General features: G+C 40.9%; 1 protein-coding gene across 27 annotated transcripts in view; it reads left to right on the top strand.

The window, feature by feature from the left end:
* The first annotated feature begins 1,557 nt into the window (after positions 1–1,557).
* nfasca (neurofascin homolog (chicken) a) overlaps positions 1,558–26,818 on the top strand; it is a 90,355-nt gene continuing 65,094 nt past the window's right edge. For 17 of the 27 annotated variants that reach the window (XR_008694667.1, XR_008694665.1, XR_008694666.1 and 14 more), the window contains exon 1: positions 1,558–1,713. The gene's annotated coding sequence lies outside the window, so the exon portion shown is untranslated. Of the gene's footprint in view, positions 1,807–16,201; positions 16,651–20,933; positions 22,025–26,818 lie in introns of those variants that run through there. The other 10 variants (XM_055508762.1, XM_055508763.1, XM_029151916.3 and 7 more) reach the window with 6 other exon arrangements.

The following is a 26,818-nucleotide window of genomic DNA, read 5'->3' as shown; positions in this document are numbered from 1 at the left end:
CATTGGTACGAATGAAACATCCCAGCCGTGAGTATAGTGGACAAAGACATCCATTAAACTTATCCTGGTTTATAGATTAATCCAGAATATTAAGGAGCTTCTAAATCAGCATTGGTGTAGATTGCTGGATTAAACTGCTGAATCTGATTAAAGTGGGTGAAACTTCATCCACAGAGCAGCTAATTGTTGGAGGCATGAGGTGGAGAGGTGGAGCAACGAGTAATTGCAAACACAAGGTCATTTACAGTAATCTAACACTGGTTTTGTTTTTTTGTTGGGAATTTGTCTTGTTTTGAGTTAGGTACAAGGTGTGAGTTGCCAAATATAAGTTTTATAATTTTATAATAATTTCAGTAAAGTCAGTCATAAAGTCAGAGGCAGTGCACAACCTGAACATGTTTCCAATACCGTCACTCACCTGCATGGGCCATTTACATTCACCAGTCAACCTGCAGGTTTTAAGAGTGGGAGGGAACCTGGAGGCCTCACTTTCCAGCATGTTAAAACCAGGACCTTCTTCTGTGGAGCAACAGCCGACCAACCTGTTTCACTAAAGCTGTTCCAGGGGCACCTGAATGACCCTTTGATATGTGGCAACCAACCGCAGCTGTCACAGTGGTTCAGAAGCTGGATACTGTTTTCCCTCTGGCGGTGCTTTGAACCCCTCCATCATTTAGAACTCATGACAAGGAACAATTAACAACAATTGCGTTTAACAATTTAAAAACAAAAAACCTCAGAGGAGAAGTGGCTTCTTGAAAAGCAGGAACATGCACTGACAGTAACACTGTGCTTTCATTTACAAAGCCAAGATACTGGTTCTTGGTAATGAAATGAGCGTCCCCACTTAAAAACAGCTTCACAAGCCTGCACAGAATACTGAAAATCTTTCAAAAGAGTATAATTATCCTCTAAAACGTAAAACTTTTAAACAACACAGCAGTCAAAAATACCATTACTAATGAACAGATGCAGTCCTGACATTTAGCCCTGGTTCTATTACACTGACTTGCTGTAACTCACTGACTTACATTCATGTGTTATAAAATTAAAAAAAGATACAAATTATAGTCTGGCAATAAACACGCTGCCTGACAGATTGCAGCAATTGAAGGCTTTTATAAATGCCCCTTCCTTTATTATTTTTATTCTTGCTTTTAAGAAATGTAAAAATAAAGTAACCTGAAGTAAGTAAACTTCAGGGTTTCCTGATTTTTTTTATTCTGGACCCGTCAATTTAAGTGGAAGGTCTTCATTTAGTATTGCAGGATCGATTAGCAAAGACGTTAATAAATACACGTTGTATAGTCTTGTCAAATATGTACAGTATGATTATATATATCGACACGATATAAATATTTGAAATGTCAAATATTTATTGTTTTACATGGTCGATTGTACATTTGTCTTCTATATAATGTTCAACCCTCGGTCACCAACCATTTCCTACCGGTCAACGCGCGGCAGAACATCTGAAAGAGGGCGGAGAGTCCACGGTGTGTGTGTGTGTGCGTGTGCGTGTGTGTGTGTGTGTGAGCGAGTGGGAGAGAGAAACAGAGAGGGGGGGGGACGTGCACCGCATTGTCAGGAAATACGGAGTCGGAGCTCCGGTAACACCGACATCACGGAGGAGGAGGTGGATCCTTCGTGATGCCACTGCGGAGCTGACGTTGCCCGGTGCAGCATCTTGGAGGGAGCGACGGAGCAGCGCAGGTAAGCGGACACTCGCCTCCTCAGCCGTCGCTGCGTGCTCGTCCCGCCGTCCCCGGACGCATCGGGCGGCGCCCGGTTCTGGCGGCGGAGGCGGTAAGTGGAGCATGAAAACGCCAGCGGGCGGTGATGTGAGCAGCCGCTTATGTTCCCCTCGTGCCTCTGCTGCGTCCTCCAGGCCCCGTTCACGCGGCCCCCGCCTCTCTGCGCATCTTCTGGATGATGCTGCGGTTTTGTGGCGTTTCTGTTGCTGCTCTGCGCAAGTCGCGGATAAGTGTACGGGTAGAATGACCGGGCCGGACGGGCCTCGCCGTCTGCATCTGCAGAGGCCTGTGTTGTAAGATGGGCCAGTGTCATTGTGGACGGTCGACATTTGAATGCTGTCAAGTTGCTCTTGTGTGTTTAGTGCAGAGATGCACATGAGTGACGTGTCAGGTCTGGTCTCACTCAATCAAAGCTCTAGTCAAAGTGAGGGAGGCTCCTTTATTACATTACGCTGCAGAATGAACTCACCTTCATGCAAAGTCTTATTCTGCAGCAATAGTGTATGTATTTACTGCTTAATTCACATGGTGGTGTTTGGATTTTAGTAATGTTAATTAGTTGCCAACCTTATTCAAGTTGGAACGCTTCCAGGTTGAGGTCTGTCCTTTAACCTGATGTTTTATTGACTTCAGCAGAATTATTCGGGTTCCACAAACCTTGACTTGCCAAACTCACACACACACACACACACACACACACACACACACACACACACACACACACACACACACACACACACACACACACACACACACACACACACAGACTCTTCCCATTTGAATGTGCACAGAAGATTCCTGGTCGTAGAGAGTTTCAGGGATTTCCAGAGGATTAACTACTCTACATGACTTAAAGAATAGGACTAGTGAACTCACAACCTATACATTTGTTAGAATGGTGTAATGTGAACACTGGTGTGACTGTCAGAGAGGTCTGCCTTTGATGCTGAAAAGGTGAACTTTGCAAGTCAGCGTTGTGCAGAGTCACAAACTGTTTAGCAAAGCGACACTGCATGCTGTATGTGAGGCAAAACACACCACCATGATAATCGTAATAATCAAAAGGTTATTTCTTACAAACTGCCACAGCAAATTCCCTCTTGTACCATTTAGTACATGTAGTAAAATAAGATTATTGCCCCTGAACTAGCGAATGTTAAAAATGCAGATGCCCATTCATCAGGCGTCATAATAGTAGGTGAAAACATGTTTTTTCACATATGTAAAAAGGTCATAAACAAAAGTACTAAACTATCTAAACCATGGTACAATATACATTAAAATATCTAGCGGCTAACGTCTCCAGGTTTATTTTGCTCTCTTTGTTGCTCTCCAGATGCTTTAGTAAGTTTAACCTTCCTTCACTTTTACAACTAAATCTGTTTGTTTAAAGCAACATGCAAATGTTGTCTTCCAGGACAAAAATGATATGTATTATTATCCAAACTTTTAATGTAATGTAATAGATGGTGCGTTTACTGACTTGGGGCTAGCTATACTGTACTATAGGTTCCTCCTTTCGGATGAAGGTAATATAATTGATTCTCATGTTTTTGTCTACTAGACCAAGAAAGCACATTTGAAACTACAAATAAAAAGGGCTTCAAAGTTTGACACAGTTACAGATAATAAATATGAATACAGATCTAAGAGCTTTGGAAGTTGCAGATCTAAAATAGCCTAATAAAACATGTCCTGCTTCTGAATGGAATATCTTTTTTTTCCACCATGAATTAAATATGTCAGGGCAGTGGGAATGTGACCTGAAGCCCAGCCTTGTTTTTTAGGCTTGGGAAAAATTAAAGATTCGCTTCCACTTGTCACTTCCAAAATGTGCAAGTGATGCTGCATGTGTCATTAGATTAGATACAACGTAATGTAACGCGTGCAAAGATGCTATGAGACATTTTAACACTATAAGATACATGGAGTGCAGTCAACAAGTAAAGCAGCAGAAAGAGACAGGACACACCTCTGCGAGGCAGCAGGAGAGAGACAACTGAAGGACTAAAGGGCTGCAGCCAAACCTCTATCCTTTAAAATACATTAGCAAGGTTTGAAGACAGCTGGTATCAGAGGATACGTACTTAAACCTTATATAAAACCCTCTTATGCAACGCTGTGAGTCCAGCACAGGCTGCTACGTCTGCTGCTGCTTTGAATGTCCGCCCGCCCGCCCGCCCGCCCGTCCGCCCGCCCGTCCGTCCGTCCGTCCGTCCGTCCGTCCGTCCGTCCATCCATCCATCCATCCATCCATCCATCCATCCATCCATCCATCCATTTTCTACCACTTATTCCCATGCGGGGTGCGGGGGTGCTGGAGCCACAGGGTACATCCTGGAAAGGTCACCAGCCCAGCAAGCTTTGAATGTTCACTTAACATGAAAACATATTAGTGCTGTTTGAACAGTTTACATTTTGTCATTTGAATTGAATTATTATTTTACCATTTTGAATTGTTAGGAAGCTAAATTCCTGATATCTAGCCCAGTGTGTGGGTTGCAACCAGACATGAACACAGCACCAAAGTTCATTTCTTGAGACCACCAACAGTTGTTAGAACTGGGACAATTTCCTACATCCTAATATGTTCTACAGAGTAACAATGCTTCAGAGGTTATACACTGACATCACATGTGTGTCTTTCTGACACCAGCACCATCTGAAGATCACACCCCGTTAGTTGTATGTGTTCTAAGACTGAGGCCCATCACTCTGATTCATACAAAGGTGCAGTTCATCACAGCAACTTCTCTTTTGCCTCTCCATCTCCATGCAGTGATATGGTGTATTTTTATCTATGGCGGTAGGTTCTGTTGTACCAAGAATCTGCTCTCCAAGATGTTTGTGGCACCTGCTTGAACAGGTCAAGATTGAATTATGTGTCAACTTGGAGAACTTTTTATATCAATATTTTATAACTTCACCTTGATCTGTGACTTTTCAGACTTTTTTCGACGGCTATAAATTCCATGTAATTTGACACTGATTTGTGGTTTTATGATGACCTGGAAGAAGGGAAAGGTTGTGTGTGTGTGGAATAAGGAGCCATAATCCTGTAATACCATTCCCAAAGCCTCTTACTGAACCCCTGGGTTTCTGCTGAAAGCTGTTTGAGTTTTTGGCTGTTTGGCCACAAGATGTCAGGATTTTACCACAACCTCGGAATCATCTGTAGTGGTACTGTCTGCGTGAGGGCTTTACTGTGTACATGTGTGCAAATACACAAACATTTGTGCTGTACACTGTTAACATAAAGGTCATAACACATGAAACATGAACATAACATTTTCATATTTTAAAGCGTGCAAGAAACTGTAAACAATGTATGGTTCCACCCAAACGACACACACTGAACAGGTCAGAGAAGGGTATCAGTCCATAGACAGCAGCAGCACTCACCCATGCAGTTAAATGGATCAGGCAGAGTCGATAGCTCGTGGAGTGTGGGTAACTTGGGCGGTGCCCAGTGAAAGCCCATAGTCATCAGCAGCATGTCTGGCAGCAACGTTCACATATGCCTCAGCTCTGAACCCCAGGTGAGCATCTGCACCTGAGATCAACAGAGAAGTCAGTGTCGAGTTGGTTCTGCTGTGTCTGAATGCAGTGTACTATATGGGTTTAACCTGCTGCAGTTGTTTTGCTCATGGTAGATGGTTTCCACCTGAAGAGAACTTAATATAAATGTGATTTCTTTAAATATTTTTATTACGTTGCAGGAACTCTACCAAGAGGTGAAGGAGACAAAGGTGACCACAGTATAACTGTTATTATTATGATTCTTGAACCTGTTTCCTTCTTACCCCCTCCCCTCTGTGCTATCTTAACTGTGTCCATGGTGTTGTTTTTCAGCAGCTTCTATTTTTACATGCCTCACTGAGGCTGCTGTCTCCTCTAGGGCAGAAAAGGATCAGAGTAGAGAGAGAGAACAAATAGGTGAGTGATGAGGAAGGAACAGAGGGAAGAAATGAATAAAAATACTAAAATAAAAGACTGAATGTGTGGAGTGATAACTGAAGAGAATAAATATAGGGTGCAGTGATCAGAGGAGTGGAGGCGTCCTGAAGTCTGTGCTTTAGGCTTCAGTCTCCACTGAGAGTTCAGGCTGGATAAACGGAGCACAGGCAGGAGACTATGTCTGAATGATATGATTCCAGAGCTTCCAGAGCATTTCTATTAATACTAACGTACCATAAGGTTAGTGAGGAAGAAAATTCTGTTGGCCATTACAGTTTGCAGGTTTCCTCCTCAATTGGTCGCAATGTGACGTGCAGAGCAGACTGATGGAACAAACCAGACTTATATTCGGTCGTGGTGCAAACTATGAAGTGTGAGAGACGAGCCTGAAGGCAGGTTACAGCGTCTCAACAGGCAGCTGCTCCACGGTGAAGATAAAACAGTCGTGCTCTAACGCTGATGTGTGTGCATTTTTTGGATCATTTCAGTTGTGCTTTTGTTGTGGTTAGGCTGTGTGATGTGTGTGTGCATTTGCATGGCAGGATATGGGAAGCAGAAGCCTCATGATTGAATTAGGCATTGCTGTAACTTGTCTGTTCACTGGTCCACGGGCAACATGTTCCTAATGGTGACCAAAGCAAGTGTAGAATCCGGCTTGTGTGCTGCTTTTCAAGTCTAGTGACACGAATCATCTAAAAAACGCAATGACAGGTAATGAGTCATATCATGAAGCGTCAGTCTGTAACTTAGGTCTGTTCTTCTGTCTGTTTGAAAATTTGACTTTTTTTATTTTTACCTAAAATAGCGTCAAAAGATCACAAATATTATTTTCAATTTAGCAAGTGTCCAATTAAGTTCCTTACTGTGAACCACACTTAATACATATGTGCCATAAATCTGACTAGCAAAGACAAGCAGTTAGTAGCAGTAGAGGCCCTAGATAGTTTAAATGTCTGGACAGTGCCATACATTTTTATATATCAATGTTAATATTTACATAAAGAAACGTTGACAGGATTTAATACTTAGTCTCTGGGCCTGAGCCTGGTCAGAGTGTAACTTAAAGCTGAATGCCCAGAGGCTGTTCCCACCATCTGTCGCTGCTGAGTGACTTCCTGCAGCCAATTTCTTGAATCAGACCGGCAGGTGAGGAGTGTCTGTAACAAAAGATGGTCTTATTATGAAGCTGGGCCACTTAAACCTGTTAACAAAGCACAGGCTTCCTGCTTGCTGCAGGAGCCCTGCAGGGTATTCCCACTGCTGTCTGCCTGGCTGTCACTGTCCTGTTGATCACAGTTCACCCACCCAGCTTGTCCAACTTGTCTTTGACGTATTAGAGCTGCAGTGAAACCACATTTTTTGTGACAGGAATGAACACACACACTGTATAGACACATGAAGACAACACACATTGGGCGAAACAGGGAGAAAATAATGAATGTGACCCAAAGTTGTTCAAATTTGAGAGAGAGAGGGCACAAAGAAAATGATAATGATGCCAGTAGTGATGATGAAGGTAAGAGAGAAAATGTAAAATATTCTATGTATGAATATGTTCTTCTAATATGCTAATAGTCTGAACTGAAAGTAAACAGATTTTTTCAAAGTAATGATGTTGCCAATCTATAAAACACAACCCACCATATACAATTTTGTCAAACAGCTGATTTTACAGTATTACTAACAAACACCTATGATGTGTCTGCAGTGATTCAAAATGACCTGCAGTTTATTAACAGTGATGTAGACACACAATGCTGAAAAAGCTGGAAGGATTTTGAGAGAAGCTGATTTGAATTAGTCCTAGTTTGAACATTGGAGGAATACACCACTTTAATGGGACTATGTCACTATGACAAACAAATTTTGTTCAAAGCATGCGTGCATTTAGTTGGTTCTCCAGCTCTACAACACACAGAACATTAACACACAGTGTTAATGGCTAGTGATGAGCTGGGGTCAGAGGTCATCTCTTCTCCATTAGTGAGCTACGTGTTAGCAGGGAGCAGATGTGTCTTCTCCAAAGCCACACACAAACAGCAGATGTTGTGCTACAGATACATAACCTGCTTCATTCTGTTGCAGTAACAAAGGTCCTATGAAGCTTAATAAGACATCTAAGGTAACTTCAAGTCAAAATCATGTTTTTCTATATTTATGTTAGAAATAAATGTATTTATCTTGGACATTCGCAAATAGGCCATATGGTCATCAGCACCTGGTTCTCTGTGGTGCACAGAGGTCGCATAGGACGAATGAAAGCCTTTTTGTTTTTGACAAATCATGTGGGAGAAAGTGTTGAACATACTATTCTTCCTTAAACATGGTGGAGATGAGGCTCCCTCCATCTCCACCATGACCCCAAACATAAAGTGTGGAGCAGTTTAGATCAAAGTCTTCATGTGTTTGAGGTTGAGCTTGCAGCATTTAATCCATGGCTCTAAAAGTACTGATTCATAGGGGTGGAGACTAATGTGACTGGTGTAAATGATTAATACGTGAAGACTTAAGCAGTATCATTTTCACCGTAGTTGTTTAGAAACAAATGACTACAGGAGTTAAAGATTCAACACATGGTGGTCATGGATGTCCACATGCAGGGTTCTGTTTTTGCATTTTGGCTCTAATGCCAACAAACTGTCAGTGTCTGACAGTTGCATACATTAACAGCACAGCAGGCTGTTCCATACTGGAGTTCTGCTAAAGCTTCCACTGTGTTTACACACTACACTATACATGGTACAATCACAATACAGTGCTGTTTGCATATATCTGGACAGCAGCTACAGTACAAACTGTGTCCCTGACAGACAACACTGTGGCATCACAATACATAACATGATCTCACTTCCACACAAGCAACAACAAAATATTTGTTTTCATCCCTTTACTTTACTAGAAAATGTCTCATGGGTTATTACATACAGTTGCCATCAGGGCCAGGAAAGCCCCCATATATTTTTCATTCCTAAATATAGTCAGTGAGCTTCTTCCACTGTTGAACACTGTGTGTATTTTTTTTTTATCCAATCATTTTTCAGCAGCCTGTGTCGTCAGGTTCGATTAATGTGCCTGAGGCTTTAGAAGCAGAGCAGCTACTGTGGCTGTAGGTGAACTGACCCAGTCAGTAGCGATAGCCAATCAGATCTGGAGTCTGTGACACCAAGGCCTCACGCGACCTGTGATTGTATGTGCTGCTGAAGGAGAAGAGATAGATTTGGTTGCAGATATTCTTTCTCTGCCGTCCTTTCCTTTCACCAAAAGAAAAAGAAACAAATCTAATGGCGCCTCCCCAGGCTGAAGGACTTAATAGTCGCACAATGCTGTGTTTAAAGTTAATTTGTTTCGCCCTCCTCTCTTGACCACACATCCTGGGAATCTACTGTAGGTAATAACATTAGGCATAAACCACAGACATAAGTTCATGCCTTCAATTGATTTCTGTCATTTAGTTTACTTAGGACCAAACACTAGGCAAACAATTGCCTTTAAGTAATTAACAACTTCAAATCAGAGTTGATTTGTAAATCTTACTGATTTCAGGACTCTTTACACAGACTTGCTCAAAATTATATTAGAGACTTGATGATGCTGTGATAGGAAACTGTGGAAATGGCTTGTGCTTCCTGAGCAGCTGGTTTTAAATGATGCCTGAATACATATCTGTACAGGACAGATGTTTATAACCACTCTTTGTATCTTGGCTGTCATTTCTTGTTTATAATGTTTATATTTCAGTTGTACTTTACTTTTGTAAAGGACATGGTAATTATCCAGCATTTTGTAACCTTGTTTTTTGAAGTGCTTTACAAATAATATTCATTATCAACCTAGTTAGCAACAAAACCACAGATAAGGACTGTGTGAATGGTCACAGTGATCCAAAGCTGTGGACAATCACCTCCTGGACTTTGTACGCAATTACAATGCAATGATGTGCATTCATACTATGAAGACAGAGACGATGCTAACGTACAACCATCCGAATTTTAAAAATACACACACATGCACAGGTGTGTTTTTACATCTAAGTGGGGACATACCATTGAAATAATGTCTTCCCTAGCCCCTCACTCTAACCCCAACCATCACCACTAAAGGCAGATGTCTAATCCGAACCAAACCTCAATTCTAACCTTAGCCCTAAAATCACACCTTGACCCTCAAAAAGGCCTTTAAAGTTGTGGGGCAGAGCCAAAGGGCCCCACTTGGGTAGGAAAATAAGGATTTAAGGACATATTAGGACACACACACACACACACACACACACACGCGCACACACACACGCGCACACACACACACACACACACACACACACACACACACACACACACACACACACACACACACACACACACACACACACACACACAGCGATTACTCTCTCTGCAGTCTGCCAGTTCTTCACTAACCCCCTCCTTCTTTTCAGCACCTCAACAGATGGGCAATAGTGCTCGCTCTCTCTGTCTCTCTCACACTCCCTCTCAGAGGGGAGCAAGCTTTTGATAGTAGTCCTGCCCCTGCAATCGACATCCCCTCCCATCGCCTCAGGGGCTCACTCGTCATTGTCTCCATTGTTTTCTCCTGAAAGTGGGTTAAAAAAAGACAGCAGCCGCAGACAGAAGGAACAGAGAAGATGGGCAGGTGGGGGTGAGGGGGGAGGACTGACCAGATCACCATGGAAAGGGGTGTCTGATTATATGCATAAAACACAAGGAGATGATGAGCTGGTGCGGAGGGGGCCGTGGTTAATAGCTGGTCATTTCATCTACAGTGCGTCGTTACATCGTAAGCAGGAGAAACCCTGAATTTCAATGAATTTCCAGGGAGCAGCATGTCTTGCTGGTTCCACACACACTGGGCACTGAGTCACTGCTGCTGCTTTTTGTATTACAGATGTGAGTTGTAATACTTCTCTAGCAGGTTCTAAGGTTCTTCAGATGAAGAACAGAATGCTGTAAAACTCAGATGCAGCTGGGACACATTTTAAAAGTCAGTAAAGTAAAAGTTGAGCCAACGTCAGACCTCTGATTTCAAGATTTAATATTCAAAAAACTTTATTAATCCCAGGAGGAAATTATTTTGGGTTCTGTGCAGAACCTATTACTGATCAGCCTCTGGCTGAAGGTGCTCCTCTGTCCAGCCACACACTGTGTGGGGGTGGAGGTGTTGTCTATAGAGAGGAGTTGGACCAGCATCCTCCTCTCAGCTACAGCATGTAGGGGGTCCAGCTCCACCCCCAGAACAGAACCAGCCCTCCTCATCACTTTGTCCAGTCTGTTACTGTCTGCTCCATTCATGCTGCTGCCCCACAGACCACAGCCTAAAACACTGGACCCACAGACTCATAGAACATCCTCAGCATGGAGCTGTAGACGTCAAAGGACCCATTGGCCCTGTCCTTGGACCCCTCAGTCACTGGCTGCTGGACTTGTAGCAGTGATGGTCCTCATGCTCCTCCACACTTCCCCGGTGTTGTTGTTATCATCCAGTAACATTTAGTTTCTGAAGCTGAAGAACAGTCACATTTTATTGTTTACCCTTTCAAGGAATGAGCGGCCAAGATAATAAGTGAGGCCAAGCAAAGGTTCTGTGATTAATTAAGGTCCTAATCACACTTTAAGCCCTGTGCTTAATTTCTGAAGTGTGTCACAGACATTAAAGAGGCCACTGAGCAAATTTGTACTGTGGTTGATTCATTCACTCAGCAACTAATCCCATGACTAATCTGTTTCCCTGGTTGTCAGTTGTCACAGGAGGCTGCAGTTTGTGTGTGTGTGTGTGTGTGTGTGTGTGTGTGTGTGTGTGTGTGTGTGTGTGTGTGTGTGTGTGTGTGTGTGTGTGTGTGTGTGTGTGTGTGTTTGTGCGCTCATGTACTCTTCATTGAGTATTCATATGTGGGAGTGTATCAGTGCTATGAGTTCAGTCTCGCCTGAGGCGATGAGCTGTCATGACAGTCTGTGTGAATGGACTCAGGGTTATATGCTTGGTTCCTTCCTTATGTTCCTGTCATCTTATTAATTACTAAGTGGTTGTGTCTTTGTATTTTATGTATGTGTATTGTTATTCATTTATTCAGTAAAGATCCTTTTTGTCACTTAGCACTTTGTTTACACTTCATTTAAACTATTTGTGCTTACACTGACAAGTTGAATGACGTCAAATATATAGACAGATTTAAATTTCTGTGAGTGTCAACTGTGTGTGTGTGTTTTTGTTGCCAAGTAATACCTTTTAATGTAAACGGGTGGATTTGATCTGAAATCTGAGTCAGCAGATGTATTGTCCCATCTGTCCTGGTTAATGTGAGTGGCTGCAACAGCAATGAACTGGGATCAAATGCTGTTTGTGTGTGGACAGAAACCATAACCAATAAAGGAAACACTGCATATCAAATATTTTCAAGTTAGCTAAAGCTTTTAGGACCTTTCTCTTTCTCCACTCCTTTTGTCTGTTTATTTATTACGTAAAAGATGCTCCTGGACAGTGTTTTAGAGCTGCTTTCATATTTTACATATCAGCTGGACATGCTCGCTTTACACAACACTAAAGTCCAGTGACCTTTAGTTTTATAGCATTAATTTCAGCAGAGTTTACAATATAACTTTCTAGTTGGCACCTATTAACTTCTACATTAATCAGAATGTGCCTTCACCCCAACAAATAATGAACCCCTTCATCCCTATCAACGTTTCACTGAAGAATCCAACCTGTGCTGTGATGTATCCACCATTACTGGGGCCAGAGCTTTGTTCCATCAAATTATTAGATGGGACTGTTCTTATTAGGCACACTGCGGAAATGAGATCCAGGGGAAAACAAGTAGGTGAGGAGCACAGAAACATGTGGGTGACCTCTTTGAGAATGAATTTGCTTTCATGTTATCTCTTCAGCAGGGCAGTGACTCAGAAAAGAAATATATATATACTAAGTATACTGAGAACTCCAGAAACCCTTAGCTTTCAATTAATCAATTAAACCAAATGGCTCTGTGCAAAAATACTAATTTAATATTTTTCCTCTGTGGTACCTTGTTTTGTGGCTATATTTGTAAGTTATCAGCCTTTAATACAGATTTGAGCCAAGCTTTAATGGCTCTACAACCCTAACACCTTTGCACAATGCTTCCATAGGTTGATCAGGGATTAGACCACCTGGCCTGTTGGCATAGTTCATAGATGTGAGTGAGGTTCCTACTATGACCTCCCTCGTCCCAAACTCTTAAGGGTTTTTTAGTGAGGTTTGAGTTTGATACCAGAAATACAGCATGATTTGTGAGAGATTTTCCAAGTTGAAAACTGTTTTAAGCAACTCTGCAAAGTCAACTCAAATTCATAACTATAGGAATGACACAGCCTTGAACATTTCTAAGTCGTGCTAAGAAGCAAATTGTAGCATAGAAAAGCGTGTCAAGTTTGGTAGCAATGACCAAAGCAATTGTTATGTAGGTTCAGTTTTTTTTCTCATGTAATTTTGCAAATAAAAACTCATATGGGAGGCGATATGGGCTTCACACTGCCTCCATCCATTTTTTACACAATCCACCCACTAACACTGAACTAAACTAAAAGGAGTGCAATTAACATAATGTGTACAGTATGATTGTAAAATTAATGATAAAATATGATCGCAGAAAAGAAATTTGAAAATTGTCCTGTCTGAACAAAGTGTCAATTCTAAGCTTCTTGGACTAATTAAAGGCTTGAGTGCATGTATAATACACAGACAAGCTAATGTGTGTGCATGTGCATGTGCGTGTGTGTACTGCGTGCTTCTTGGATCTTCTTGAATCAATGGACCATGGCGGGTTACAGTGAAATGCCACGGCTGGGATTAGAGTGGAGTCAGGGACATTAAAGCACATGTTCGCCTTCAGCAAACATGACTCAGTGTTGACAGGGTAACAACGTGTGAATAATATAGGTCAGCCTTAATAGACTGATACTTCTGTGCCATTCAGAGTAACACATGTAAAAGTAATGTAGTTCTGCACTGACCAGTACATAGTATTTTTCCATTTATTTGGTGCCTTTGGTTGTTTTAAGTTGACTGTTTGAAGGTTTTCAGATTTCATATGGTTTATAAAAAAAAATCTACACTGAGCAAAACAAAGCGCTGAATGCTTAAGAACAATTCATATGTTCTTGAAATGTTCCCTTTAGGTTTTTATTTATTAGGATATCGTGTTTTAGAGTAGTGCTGTACATTTGAAGCTTTTTACTTATCTGTTAATTAAGTCCTTCCTAATATTTAAAAATAAATGTACATGCTCTTTGTCCCTGGAGGACAAAGAGTACTTTGCATTGGTCCATGTCAAAACTTCTTTTCCAAAAGTCTTTACACAGTTGGTGCTTGTTTATTTAATTTAGTTAGATTTCTTAATCTATCTTTCAATAATGTTTTATATAGAAATTTGGAATAATTGCACATCACTGCTTTACTACATTCATATTGTTTTTAATAATATATAGACATATATAATAAAATAACAATAATTTAACATTTTTAGTGGCTTGATAGACGCGATGAATGTACTGTAGCTATCATCACACTCACTGAGTGGTCAGTGTAAAATCTTTTATTGTCTGGTTCAGCTGGTTGATGATGCCAGTTGGGAGAAGAATGAAGAGATCTCTGGCTGCTCAGTAGTTCGATGTGTCCAGGTTAGATGTTTGTTCAATAACCAGGTCACACACTGTACATAGCTTTGTGTAATGTGCTCTACTAAATCTGTGGATTTGCATTCTACCAAATGCACATACTATTAATTATTTTCAGATGGAGCACAGCCCATTGTAATTTGACTTGTGCCATTTCTTTGCCCATGAACCTTTTAAATTTGTCAATGTTCATAGTTTGAACTTTTAAACCTAAAGCAGTGTTTTCTTTTCAAATGATCAATCAAAAAATGTTATACCTGCAGACAGAAGAAATGGACAGTTCAGCAAATACTTTTACTTTGTGTGGACGATTGTTTAACATATGTGAAGCTACATATGCAGCTGCATGATGTCACGTGTGCTGTGGATCGACACGGATGTTCCACGGTGGCCTCTATGCCACAGATGGCTCAAGACGTCTTCTGTTGTTCCTAAGGCTTCTTGGCACATCATTAGACAAACAGGAGCTTCTCTATGTTCTGTGTGCGTGCGGCGTGTTGACCAGCTGCTTCTTGAAGCTATTGTGTCACCAGCAGCCAGGACTGTTTGCCTGTGTATGTGTGTGTGTGTGTGTGTCTAGATGTAGATGATGGGTGTGGGAGTGCGGATGCTAGTCTTGGCGGGCTTTTATGATGTTTCATCACTGCAGTGTGTGTTTGTGTGTGTGTGTGTGTGTGTGTGTGTGTGTGTGTGTGTGTGTGTGTGTGTGTGTGTGTGTGTTTAAGGTCTTAACACACACATACACACGCTTACACTCCTACAGCCTTGTCCTTCTGTCACTCTGTCTAGTCTGCTTTTGTGCCCCTGACCGTTTTTTTTACCTTTTATTACTTTCTAGGTTAGAAAATAACTTTTCAATTCATGCTATATTAACGGCGGGAAAACAAAAGGAATCTAAACACTGTAGTGTGATGGAATACCACACACCATTCAACCAAGTTTTAGCTCAATTTTAGAATTTATTCCTAACAATGAATGTTCCTCTGGAAGACAGAGGAAGAATGTGGACTGCAGAGTAAAAAGCGGAGGGGCAGAAGGCCCCCATCACAGGGTCTGGGTCCTACATCATCGAATTCTTTCCCTGTGTATAATATACATTTGAGTCATGTCCTCTGCCATCACAATAGTATGGAAAACATCAGTGTAGCTCATACCGTACATACAGATTATTATTGTTTCTAATCTCGCAGTAAAGCATAGTGTGTAGGATGCTGTATCAGATTTGGGCCAACCCACAAAACCCACCATCAGAACATCCACAAAGGCATTTCTGCATCATGACATGGAGCATAGATACATATTCATAAAGCTCTATCTTTAGAGGTGAGAAGAACAAGGAGTCCTGCAACAGATGGTTTGGCCCCCACAGAGGCCAGACCTCATCATGGAGCCAGGGTGGGATTACAAAAAGAGACAGAAGATGCTGAGAAAGACTCTAAAGAAAGACACTCTCCCAGAATTGTTGACGTTAAAACTCTGCTCCCAAATATATGGGGTGCGGAATGTAAAAGGAGCACCTATAACCAGTTTTTTCACAATCAACTAAATGCCACATTTTCTCACATTTAGTTAAATGTGCAAAAGTCTAAATGTAAATGTTAAATGTTAAATGGAAATGTAAATGTTAAATGTAAATGTTAAATGTAAATGTTAAATGCTAAATGTAAATGTAAATGTAAATGTAAATGTAAATGTTAAATGTAAATGTACATGTAAATGTACATGCAAATGTTAAATGTAAATGTTAAATGTTAAATGTTAAATATAAATATAAATGTTAAATATAAATGTTAAATGTAAATGTTAAATGATCGGCGGGTGTAAAACTGAATATTTAAGTAGACTCCACCCCCTATGATCCTAGATCAGTGACGCAGACTCATACACGTCAAACAGTACGCATAGCTCCGCCCACATCTGATTTTGGATCGGTGCACGAAAATACTGGAGAGAAGCCTGAAGTCGAAGCCATCATGGCCGCCAGCTCCGACTCCCTCCCGTTGGGGGAGATTAAACGGGCTGTAACGGCAGGTGTGCGGGCTGAGGCTCCGCTTCAAACTGCCGTTCTGTCGTAAACACCATTAATGAGGAGTCAAGTAGGTTTAAAAAGAATATTTCTGTGGCGCCGGTGGAGAATTAGTTGGCTAACTATACTAGCTAGCCGAAGTTACGTCCAGGCTAAAAACAAAAGTTTCCAGATCAGATGTGGGTGGCGTTTGCACGCACTGTTGGAGGTGTTTGAGTTCATGTCTCTGATCTGAGACCAGCGCTGTTTGAGGGTAGGGATGGAGTCTACTTGCCCATTCATGAATATTCAGTTTTACACTCGGAGAACATTTAACATTTACATTTAACATTTAACATTTACGATTAACTTTTACATTTAACATTTACATTTGACATTTAACATTTAACATTTACATTTAACATTTAACATTTAACATTTACATTTAACATTTACATTTAGACTTTTGCACATTTAACTAAATGTGAGAAAACATGTTGTGTTATTTAGTTAAATGTGAGAAAACTAGTTATAGGTGCTCCTTTTAAATTCAGCACCCATAATATAAAAATAACTGGACTTATGGAAGAAAACGTTGATTCTTACTTCTTGCTGACCTGTAAATGAACTAGTGGACATGCAATGACTAATTGACCCAAATGAAAACAAACCATTTATTATATAAATCACATACTGTTTTATGTGTTTTTACCCTGTGCCCACCTTCTGTTAAGCACGGCTCTTGTGTCTGGGGTTGGGTATGGGCAGATAATCATCACCAGTGTAGCCATGGCAACAGCTGTTCAATTACCTGTGTGTTTACCTCCACACAGTGAGCCTCTCCCCTTCCCTTACTGTCTGTAGCAGCTGCTCCCTTTCACCACTCACCACCGTCTCCTGCTATCGCTCGCTTCCTTATCGCGCTATTTTGTAATTACAGTCTGTCTGTCGACTCTTAATTTTGCATCTGACACTAAACTAAGCACATTCAAACTTTACTCAGCTGCTGCTGAAGAAGCCTGATAACAGAAAGTTAAGTCTTTTGCCATATTTTCATTAAAAATTTGAAAGAAATTTGGGGATATGGAAACTAACCATGATTCTGTTTAAAGTATGTGGTTATTAGCTAGTCGTGATGTGATACAGGGTGATAGATATTCAGACTAAAGGTGTTATTGCTCTTCAATGAAGAACACTTTGGGTTTCCTCTGTCTAAAGTTGAGTTGATTCAGTCCCAAATAAATTTGGTTAACACCCAAAAACATATTACTTTTTATTGTGTGACAAGAAATTTTACAACAAATTGAAGGAAGGAGCAAGGATCTCGCTATCGGAGGTTGCTTTTTTCTTCTTTCAGCTTTTCTCATCAGGGGCCACCAGAGCGAATGATGATTTACACGTTTGTTGTTGGCAGGTTTTTACACCTTATGCCTTTACTGACACAACCCCTCTATTTGCCCGGGCAAAGAAGTCACTAGCTTTCAAATCTCAGGACAAGAATTGAACCATGACGATTTGTTTAGATATTTTCCAATAACACAAGTGATTATAAAAAGTAAAGGCACAGTTCTTCTAGGTCAAAGATGATTCCTTTCCCACTGGCAGCAGGGAAACGAACATGTCTTACAGCACCACTTCATCAGTTATAACTATGTGCACTATGGCACCAGAGCAGCCCTCACTGGAGGCTGGAGCCTGGAAGGTCATGGAGGCTTCGTCTGTCTCACCTCTAGCATTTAGCAGTTAAGGGTGAATAGTACAGAACATACTGTAATGCGTGTGCGAGAAGAATGGAACCCTAACCTTAGCCCTAATGCCTTTTCTAATATTTTATAAAAGTCTAACCTTTATTTTATCCTTAGGTCATTCTAACATTCACAATAAGGTCAAACTGAGCATCAGCCAAAAAACTAAAGTGTGTCCACACAGAAACATCCTGTCATTGTTTGTACTAATGAAGCTGGACCGCTTGATTTGAGCAAACCAAGCAACAGAGGATTGTGGGAGGAACAGTGTGTCCTTTTATCATGGCCACGTTTCCCCCAACACACTCGCCCTCTTATTCACTTGTGTCACTGTAAATTTTTTATCATCTCAGTTCATGCGTTACCTGATCCGGGTGACGGAGGCTCGTTCGTGACCATGATGCCTTTGACTGACAGTGTGTGCAGCACAAAGGTTCTGTTCTGAGGCCACTGGACTCTTTACCTTTTATCCAGAAGGCTTCTTCGGTTCTGACAGACTGACTGCAGCAGGTTTATATACCGAATCCAGTCACCACTGAACAAAGCCTGTGGGATAAACATGACCTGGATGAATAAAAACATGCAAAAATAGAAACACATCTGTTTGACTTCACTTGGATCAGAAGTCAGTTTAAGTCTTTGTTTTAAAAAAATTAAAAATCTCTATGTGTGGAAACAATAGACATTGCAGTCTGTGATAGAAACATTAGTTATACTTTCTCTGGAATAGCTGCCTTTCAGAAAATCTCTTGGACATATATACAGTATATATATATAAGATTGTGAGTCTTGTCTAGTGGGATGCTCCTGTGTGTTATTTGAGAGGGAGAAGATGAGGACACTGTACAATAGTTGAAGTCATGATGCTTGACTCAGTCTGCGAAGCACAAAGCCGTATTGATTGTAGCCCACATGCTGCATCTGGAAACTACTGGACTTTTTGTATTTGGGAAGTTGCCATGCCACTTAACAAAGACTGGTTTTGTTGTGTTTCCATTTCAAATAGATCTTAACACATATTTTAGTGACTTCACTGCCTCAGTCATTGCACTTAAGTTCACCCTATTTCTACATTTTGCTGTCATCTCAGTATCAAACTGAACTCTGCCAGTGCCCAGGGTCACGATCAATAACCACAGGACTGACTGGACAGTGTGTGGCTGTGTGTATCTTAATTAACACATTGCTCCCTGTGGCATTTGCTGGAATGAGTCCACTTACTGTCTAGTTATAGTATGAAGCTGTCCCCATTGTTTCTGTCCTTCGACATGAACCTCTGTTCACCCAGACGTGCTACATTTACTGTATGTATGAATGCCAATATATATATGCCAATATATATATATATATATATATATATATATATATATATATATATATATATATATATATATATATATATATATATATATATATATATATATATATATATATATATATATATATATATATATATATATATATATATATATATATTTGTGCTGATCTTCCTGATCTTCCTGTTGTTTCATTTATATTTTATAAACTTTGTTGTTTCATTTATATTTTATAAACTTTTTTACTTTTGGAAACACAAGTCCAAACAGGTGCTATCGTTTATAAAATCTGTAAACATAAAATCTTTCATTCTTTAAGAAGAATGAAGCTTAAACTTATCTGTTTGTCTGCCTGTCTTAACTGCTTTTTTCATATCATATTATAATATTGTCTGTTTATTTTAACTGAGCCTAGATATATGTTGTTGATTCTTGTTAATTAATTACGTCATGTTTTGTTGACTCCTGTGTGTTAATAATCAAACAACATTATCATTGTGAGTTAATGTTTATGTTAGTGGAAATTATGTGGCACAAGCTGTAAGCTTCAATTCTGAGGAAGGAAACTTAGATTTGCATCATTGTGTGCGTGTACATGTGGGGCTCGTCTCTGTGTCCACAGCTTGTCTGTTCCAGATCTGAGGTCAACTGACTGGAGTCCATCTGGACATTAGTTGAAGTTGTTCTTGCTTTTGTTTTTACATGTCTTGGCACATGTCTTAAGGAAAGGAAGGGGTCTCAATCCTCATCCCATTGTTGTCAGGGCATATGTTTTAATGATATGCGAGGGTCATTTGCATGTCATAGCTAACGGCAATGGATTGTGGAGAGGGCATTATTGATTATGCGGGGGAATGGCAGGAGGCAGAAGGGAGCTTGAATGCTGGCTGAGGTGAGAAGGTCAAGCGAAGACACACACAACCACCAATGCACAATACCAGAAAAATTACGCTGCAGCCTCTCTATTACTGCAGCAAAACATTCTTGATACACTACAGTAAATAAGCCTTATTTGTCTTTATTAATATATATGTAGCATGAATTCAGGCTGTTGTAATTCATATTAGCCTCTATGCCCCTGGGATGCCTTTATTTGAGGCCTTTCTTGATTCGGCCCCTGATGTTGTAAAAGAATTTTAAATATCCTGTCCTCATTGAAGCCTTTGCCATGTTTGCACTGACATCCATCAGACCAGCAGACGCTGGAATGCTTAGAAAATGATACTACTTTTTGCTCCCACCTACACAGAAATCAGCCCCCTTTTTTCTGACCGACCTTGCTTCCAGTCATGTCTCGTCTATGAGAAAACTCAGATAGCCTCCAGCTGAGTGGGGGGTTCCGCGCCCGTGCTGCATCCATGCACAGTCTCAGACCTTTTGATGTGTGTGTGTGTGTGTGTGTGTGTGTGTGTGTGTGTGTGTGTGTGTGTGTGTGTGTGTGTGTGTGTGTGTGTGTGTGTGTGTGGGTGTTTCTGTGTACTCTGCATTCATGCATGATCGTCCTTGTCTTCTCTGTGACCTGTGTGTAAATGTGCTCATGCGTGTCTGACTTGTATGTTTGAGCTTTTATGGGTTATGTGCACAAAAATGGAAGGTGGAGAAAAAATGCATACTTTTGAGTCTTGCATATTGTAAATACCAAAAAATAAGATAATTACAAAAGACTGCTTTAGACCCTCGACTGTATTTGCTGCTGACTTGTGCTAATATCTGACCTAATTTCTCTAATTATTGCTGATTGCTTTTATGGTCATGTTCTGATGTTGCTAGTTCAACACAGCTTACAAACCCTCTTTGCTAATGCATACAGTAGTAATGCTTCACGCACATTTTTATGTAATTTCAACAGTGTCATTTTGCTGATATCCTTTTGTGTTAAAACAGCTTCAATGGTGTATAATATAAAGTTTAAGCTATAACAGCAGAAGCAGTCATGTAATGCCATCACTACCAAGATTAACACAGCTGTGTGTGACCTTGTGTGGCTTGGATTGTGGACAGTTTTCAGTTGTTACTGCGTAGAGCTTTGCATCTTGAACTATGGCCTCTACGTTTTTTCTTCTCAGTGGTGTATTTTGTATTTTTCGTCAGCAGTTGTTGTTTTCTGGTCATTTCTGTGTGAGTGCTGCAGCCCGTTTGGCTGAATAGTCTGAGCTAAGGTCAGTAAAGATGATGTTCAGTGTGAGTGAGAGATTATGTGCGTGTGTTTGACAGCAGTGCAGCGCGTGTGTGTGTCTGAGGCTCATTAATAATGTATGAAGTGGGAGGGGTGATGGAGAGGGGGAGGCGACAGATGGAGAATCAGTGTGCATGAGAGAGGCGGAGAGAGGACACGCTCCGAGAAACAGTGACAGAACAGAGACGGGGAGAAAGACTCAGCAAGAGTGAAAACCATGGACAGACTTTAATGTTTGCCATCAGTTCTTACGGTAACGTCTGCTCTCTCTGTGTCTCTGTGGTCTGTCTGACTGACAGTTCTTGCTGTTTGCCTCTTGGTTTTTTGGATGTGGAAGGATTGATAAAGATGGAAATACAACAGTCATTCAGCACAGCTGTTCACCTGGACACAGGAGCTGCAGTAACTGAGGTACTCGAGCAGTCTATGTCTGTATGTGTCAACCTGTATGTGGTGGTGAGAGACGAAGCCCTGCTAAAATATCAGGCTTACACTTAACCGTGTGAATGTGCTGTATCAACCTCAATGACTCCTCTTTGTTCTGCCAGTGTTGTCCAACATTACTGAACCTTCTAACTGAATCTGATCCTGTTACACCTGTAAATGCAGTTTTGAAACTTTATGCATTGTGTTTTTTGCTGTGGATGGAGTTTATGTTGCAGCAGCTATTTTTTTCCATACATTCATAATTAGATTTTAAGATTTCTTTCTTTTTTGGCTTCAAAGTAATTAAGCCTGTTGAAGAGCCATGCAATCTGACTGCATCTGTCACTACATCACACACACACACACACACACACACACACACACACACACACACACACACACACACACACACACACACACACACACACACACACACACACACACACACACACACACACACACACACTGGCTGGTCTGTCTGCCACACTTGACTAAGTATTGATTGTTTCTTGTTATTAAGTCGACCCCAGTTTCTTTAAAAACAACTTTTATTCAGTTGTTATTAATAACTTTCTGTGTTTTACTCCTTTGATGCGCCTTTGATTTTCAATGATTTATTTATAGCTTTAATTTAAATGGCTGATTGCTTTAGTTAATATTGACTTGTAGATATTTAACTGTCCCATTTTCACACCTTAATAAAACAGCTAATTTGTCAAGTTAACAGTCGATTCCCTGATTTCACCTTATTAAAGGGGCTTGAGCAGGTTTACACATGAATATGCAGTTCTAGCAGCAGCAGCATGTTCAGAGTATTCGTATGTAACGCATTCACACTCATCGTTGTTCACAGCTCTTTGTGCACTTTGCTGTCTGTGGTGTCTGAACATGTTTGTTCTAAACAAATCATAATTGCACATTTTTATCAGACAACACTCCCACAGATGTTTTTGCATGTGCGTATGTATGTGTGCCTGTGTCTAGAAATAGACAAACACAAATACAGTTCTGCTTTTGTTCAGGAGCATTGTAAAGAAGGTTAATGCACCCAGAAAACAGAGAGAGAGAGAGAGAGAGAGAGAGAGAGAGAGAGAGAGAGAGAGAGAGAGAGAGAGAGATCCCATCCCCCTTCCTCTCTCACTCTTTTTCCCTCTTCTCCCCCTTGTACCCTTGTGCAAAGAGAGATGATCAGACCACATTGTCACTGTGATCTGCCCACGTTGTGTTGCTTTTATTTTCTAGGCAGCAACACTTAATGCCGTACATGTGATGCCACTCTTGCTGGATATCAGGGAGCAGATGTGAATTAGATTTAGGCCTCTTGAGTGAATCATTTTGACAGCAGTAATCATTACCAGTAACCATTTAGAGACATCATTATATCCTGTGTACAAACAAGATCAGATCTGAGAAGACGTGTTGCCTCCGATAGCTGCTCAGCTGCTCAGTGCAGGGCTCGTATTCAGTGTCATTGTGTTGGACAGGGTAACGTCAGCCTGATGAGTCTCTGTTCCTGTCCTCTGTTCTGTGTGTGTGTATGTTTGTGTGTGTGTGTGTATTCCTGCTTGTGTTCCTAAGCAGGATAGTCAAACCAAAAACACTGCTTTCACAGAATCTGAATCATGTCCTTTGAGACAAGTATTAAATAGAGTAAAAGGCGTGTCCTGATGAACAAAGCAGGACGCTGAGCTTTAAGTATAAAGTAACACTTGTAATTACTTTTATACTGTAACATCCAGCTATGGGTGAACATTAAGTGAGACAGATATATGTATACTTTGCTCCACTACGGTGAGAAATGTAATGAACAACATTTGTCATTTAAAGATCAGTGTCTCTGTTACTCTGACACTTCCTTGGCCGCCTAATGAAAGGTGTTTTGACAAATAATCTTTTCAACTTAGAAATGTGGTAAAACACTCATGTTACATTGCAAGTACACCTACACAACCAAGTAAACTATTTGATTAAAGTAAAAACAAAGATGGAAGTATGACATAAGAGTTGAAGACCTTGCTAGATTGCTAGATGTTATACTGTGTTGTGGAAGTCTTGTTCCAAAGAAATCTACTGGAGATCATCAGTGTGATAAACCATCTCAAGGTTTACTAGTGGAACACAATTACAGTACATCTAAGACACATCTTACTACAGAGTATCCACTGAAGGACTGAGGACACAAGGCCTGTATTTATACCCTGTTACAACCCTCCCAAATGAATTTTGCATGGGATTCAGTGGTAGAAAATGGATGGATGGAATTTGGTATTTTTTTTCTTATGCCCTAAATTTCAACAACTTCCCCCAGACATTAAACAGCTACAGTGACATTACACTGCACTGGTACAGTAGAGAAACTAATGGCAGCCAAGGCTTTTAGGTGTTTAGCACCAAAAATAATGTGGAACAACATTGTGTCAGTACTTTTTCTTTACCATTTACCAATTAAATATCATATTAGTGCATTCCTGTTGAAAAGAAAAAAATGTCCTGATGTGACTGGTCAAAGGTAACATAAATAGTGAAGATCATGACAGGGGCAATCAGTAATAGACACTATGACTTAAATGTGTCACTGACGAATCTGATGAGGCTGGTGAATCTACAGGATGAAACAAAAACATCTCTTCGAGAATGTAATGACCACTGAGCCACATGGTGACCACCGTAGGAAATATGTACATGTCTGCTTGTTGATTTTAAACAGGTCATAAATCCAGTGGACAGTATGATGGCTGCTCTCAGCCTGACCGCCTATTTGCAGCATGTTGTCATGTATTTTTCCACTCAGTGATTCTGCTGATTAGTGAAGGCTCGGGGCTCAGCTTGCCATTGGCCTTTCAACCACTCACTCGTGAAATGGTTCCTTTAATTTGTGCTGAAGGTGGTTATGTTTCATCCTCCCTTACTTCATTTTAGTTACCAAGGCGATGTAGATCATTGTATATAGATATGATCTGACCTTTGTGTTGTATGAAGCAGTAAGGGTTAGACTATATTCACCACTTCTGAACAACAGTAGAAGTGGTTGGCTCTGTATATAACATATGTTTATCAGCAGTAAAAGGATTTTATAAAAATATGAAACATTTAAAAACTTCAATCAACCGCTCTTAAAACAAAATTGGTAGCGAATCTTGTGGAGGAAGTGAATGATTTTCTTTCCACCAATACAAATGACAGTGAGATGTACTTAGTGTTTGCTGTTTACAGGTCCCTTATGAAAGAACCACAAACACAACAAAACAAAAAAGAAAGCCCTCCCTAAAATGATGATTCTGATATTAAAATGTACAGTTCAGCATTTGGGAGTAAATGTTATTAATTATTTAGCTAGTTCTGAGTGTGTGTGTGTGTGTGTGTGTGTGTGTGTGTGTGTGTGTGTGTGTTTTGTACCAAATATCTCTAGTGTTAATTACAGTAGATTTGCAACCTCAGCAAACACTACACCAGCCCTCTTAGTTTTCAAAGCACTGACAGACTAAATACACTCGGTTAGCATGCAAAGCACGCACACACACACACACACACACACACACACACACACACACACACACACACACACACACACACACACACACACACACACACACACACACACACACACACACCTTTTATGTAGCAATACTACCTTTAGTAGTAGTGAGTGAGCACAGTAATCACTACTCACACCCGTCATTTCAGTCATTTTAACACCATGGTCCCTTGGGTGGGGGGAGAAGGGGGGGGGAGTTCACACGCGCTTACACACACATCACACATGTACTCAAGCATACAAACATACAGATACTCAGATACGCTAAGCTGTTGTGTCTAGTGGAAGCCATGGGCAGCTAAGTGGTTGTAACAAAGAGCACATGTGGTTCCTCAGCACAGTATAACATGCTGTAAATCACCACTGCACAGGCAGAATGAAAAAGAATGACAGCAACAAGAGATGAGGTTCAAATGAACTGTGTAGATCCTTTAAAAAAACAGACCAGATGTTTTCTATAAAAAAAGGTTGGAATCATGGATGAATATAGAAGAGGCCGCTTTGTCTGCTGACTCACACCCCCTATTAAACCAACTGTCACTTTTACAGCTTGTTCATCTGAAATACAATAGAGAGGGAGAGAGATCTGAGAAAATAAAATTGACAGAAATATTGTGACTATTTGTGTGTGTTAGTGTGAGGCTGCAGAAAAAAGCAGCCAATAGCAAAATGACTTCAATCACTATTGGAGAGTAAAGATGAAATCACACTTTCACACTCAGTATCTGTAGTTAAGTTCTATCCATCCATCCATCCATCCATCCATCCATCCATCCATCCATCCATCCATCCATCCATCCATCCATCCATCCATCCATCCATCCATCCATCCATCCATCCATCCATCCATCCATCCATCCATCCATTTTCATCCGGAAGGGGCCGGGTCGTGGGGGCAGCAACTGGCTCCTCTCGATGTGGAGGAGCAGCGACTCTACTCCGAGCTCCTCCAGGGTAATAGAGCTCCTCACCTTCTCTCTAAGGGAGCGCCCAGCCACCCTGCGGAGGAAGCTCATTTCAGCTGCTTGTATCCGTGACCTTGCCCTTTCGGTCATGACCCAAAGCTCATGACCATAGGTGAGGGTAGGAACGTAGATTGACCGGTAAATTGAGAGCTTTGCCTTTCGGCTCAGCTCCCTCTTCACCACGACGGACCGTGTCACCACGACAGCAGAAACTCTCCTCCAACCTGGAGAGAGCAAACCACCTTTTACCGGTCGAGAACCATGGCCTCAGATTTGGAG

Source organism: Betta splendens, chromosome 5 (genome assembly GCF_900634795.4).
Source record: "Betta splendens chromosome 5, fBetSpl5.4, whole genome shotgun sequence".
NCBI lineage: Eukaryota > Metazoa > Chordata > Actinopteri > Anabantiformes > Osphronemidae > Betta > Betta splendens.
Note: the sequence above shows the minus strand (reverse complement) of the source record. Positions and strands in the feature narration are given on the sequence as shown.